Below are 3,262 nucleotides of genomic sequence, written 5' to 3'. Positions count from 1 at the left end.
TTTCTTTTATTAAAAATTCATAACTGTACATGGCCAAAAGACCTACAAAAATAATATTTAATAAAAAACTTAGACAATAGTGATATTCATTCAGAATTACATTACGAGAATTGATTACAAGGTTCATTATTCCTAAAGCTAGAACTGAAACTTTGCTTCCATCTCCAATGTTCAGGAACCTCTCACCTTCATCAAATCTCCTACTGACCTGCAGACCCTGCATCGAATTACAGATATGATAAGGACTTCCGGTATCCAATACCTGGCAGTAATATCACAAATAAAAAAGTTGCAAAGTGTTATCATATAATTGTCTTGCTTCTTCTTCGGCCCGTTCGGATCCAGAAAGGCAATGTATAGAGGACAGTTCCTCTTCCAGTGCCCCTACTTCTTGCAAAAGAAACACTCCACTTGGCTCTGGTCGGGCTTGCGCTTTTTGGTCTGACCCTGTGCAGACGTCCCAGCATGCGGCTGCACCTTCTTATTCTTCTTCTTCTTGTTCTTCTTTTCTTTCTTAAAGGATCGACGTCCAGAAGAAGACCCTCCCACAACATTCACCGACTCTTTATGGAGCTGGTGGTCCTTCTCAAAGTTCTGCAACAACCCCAACAAGCCATGGTAGTTCACTGCAGGCTTTGTCATCTAAAAATGAGTAAGGAATGGGAGGAAGGACTTGGGCAAAGAATTAGGGATCGCATCCTTACCGAGCTGCTCGTGCAAGGAAAAGCCCAGTTTACTTAGGCGCTCAATCATTTCGATCATGTACAGTACATGATCAGTGACTGAAGCCCCATCCCTCATCCGAGCATTAAAAATGGCACAACTAGTTTTGTACCTTTCAACATCGTCAGGCATGCCAAAGGAGTCGTTCAACATTTGAAGCATCTCCTGTGGCTGGGCATTCTCGAACCTGCGGCTGAACTCATCATTCATTGCCGCCAGCATTATGCACCGAACGGTGGTGCGGTCGTTGAGCCACTTCTGGTAAGTATCTCGGACCACCCCTCTAGCGTTCGGGGCTGGCTCCTCAGGTGCTGGATCCGTTACTACATAAAGGATCCGCTCATGCTCAAGGATGATTTTTAATTTTCGATACCAGCTATCGAAATTAGGTCCCATGAGCTTGTCATTATCTAATAATGACTGGAGCGACAGGATAGTGGCCCTAGCTGCATAAAGAAAAATCAGATCTTTATTAGTACATAAATTATTAATACTAAAGACTTGGACTTTAGTCTAAAGTTTCTCCAAGTATTTTTACGAACTGGTAGCCTCAACCTCCAATTCGAGAAATTACTTTAATTTCTTAGTGGGTACTAGAATCTACACAGACCACACACGAGCCCAACTTTGGTTGGTCAACCCATGTGCATCTATAGGTAGGTTCATAACCAGTTATTTCTCTAAACAACTTCTAGTAATGGATTTTGTCCCAGAACCTAATCAGTAGGCTTTGGCCTCCACTGAAAAGATCTGGTTAGGTCAAAACATTAACATGACTTAATTTGGTGAATCAGACCAATAAATGATCAGGCCCGACTTTGGCCGGCCAACCTGACCACCATTAGAAAGACTCAACCAAATGATTATATTATGAATGATAATTCCATTAGTCAATAAGCACCAGACCTTTGGGCCTCCAGTGATTATTAAACTAATGGACTCATTATCACTCACTTAATGGGAAGCTATGACTTAGTTATCAGTATAACTTAATCATTTTTAGGGACATAATAATTTTTGAGAATTTTATTAAAGGATAGAAGAGAAGAAATTAACCAGTCAATTTCAATCCTCCCACTGACTTCACCAAGTCAGATTAAAAAAGATTTAATTAAAGCCAGCATTAGGAGCACCTAAATCAGTCACACTGATTTACCTAATGACATGGGTGAGTCCTAATCACCAAGTGATCTAATCAAAACCTAACTCATCAGGTTGGCCAGGTAAGTGAGATCAGTGGTGAGGATATGCATTAACTCGTCAAGATCGAATCAATACGAGTAGCTCCCACTTAAAAACCACTGGTCAGACTGTCGAACTTACCTTAGACACCAACCGATTCATTAATTTTAATTTGATCAACTTAGTAAATAGGGTTCCACTGCATAGCCATAAATTAAGTCCATCTTGGTCTAGTTAAAGATATGGACCCATTCAACTACAACTATTGGAGTTGAGTCTAGAGTGTCCTTGATCTAATCTAATTCAACTTTTGATTAGATTTGACCAATTACTCTAATTTAGTCCATTTCTTTAATCTAACTTTAGGTCTAATCCAATTATGGACCTAATCCATCTAACCCATTGACCCACAAGTTTATGCAATTATCTTAGGTCTTAATTCACAATTCTAGACCAACTAGACAATACTTAATTCTTTTAATTAAGTATTTGGATTGATGGGTCAGGATTTGGCATTTTGAAAATAATTTTCAAATTTTAAAGGTTTTATTTTTTGTTCACCAAATGTGTTGACTCATTTCACAAACTGATCAGCACATTTCATAAACAGCAATCCTATTGCTAATTACATAACAAAAAATAACTCAATCAAAATAAATCACGAATATTCTTTTAGATCTAATCTAACACATTCATGATAAATTTTATAATTGAACCTTTACAATAAAGTCCTTTCACTACTTCGTCTGCATGGGATATAATCGCATCGGCACCCCTACCACCATAGGAGAATCCCATCGAATGGAAGGAGAGGGCCTTTAAACCCTTCTTTTCTCCTATGACCGGACGATCATGGCAACCAACCCAATTAGACTACTTGCTACTTGGATCAAGTATATCTAAATATATCAATTTTAAAATTTAAATTTTAAATTTTAAATTTTAAATTTCAAATTTTAAATTTTAAATTTAAAATTTCAAATAAATTTCAAATTTTAAATTTAAAATTTAAATAAATTTCAAATTTTAAATTTAAATTTTAAATTTAAACTTTTAGATTACTACTTAATCTACGCATGCAAATGTATATCATATTTTAAAACCCGCTCTGATACCATTTGAAGTGAATTCAGTGCAGGGGTAAAATGGTAATTTTAAAACTTTTTCAAAATTATAATTTTACAGTAAAATTATTAATTAATCTAATTAATTAATATGTATTAATCTTACATAAGGATCTAAATATGATATATATAGCATGCATTTAAATTTGAAATTTCAAATTCTACAGTAAACCTTTTACTATTATGTGTTCAGAACACATTACCTTTGTGCGAGTAGTTGATCATCGCAGTCT

This window comes from Elaeis guineensis, chromosome 4 (assembly GCF_000442705.2).
Source record: "Elaeis guineensis isolate ETL-2024a chromosome 4, EG11, whole genome shotgun sequence".
NCBI classification, from domain to species: Eukaryota; Viridiplantae; Streptophyta; class Magnoliopsida; order Arecales; family Arecaceae; genus Elaeis; species Elaeis guineensis.
Note: the sequence above shows the minus strand (reverse complement) of the source record.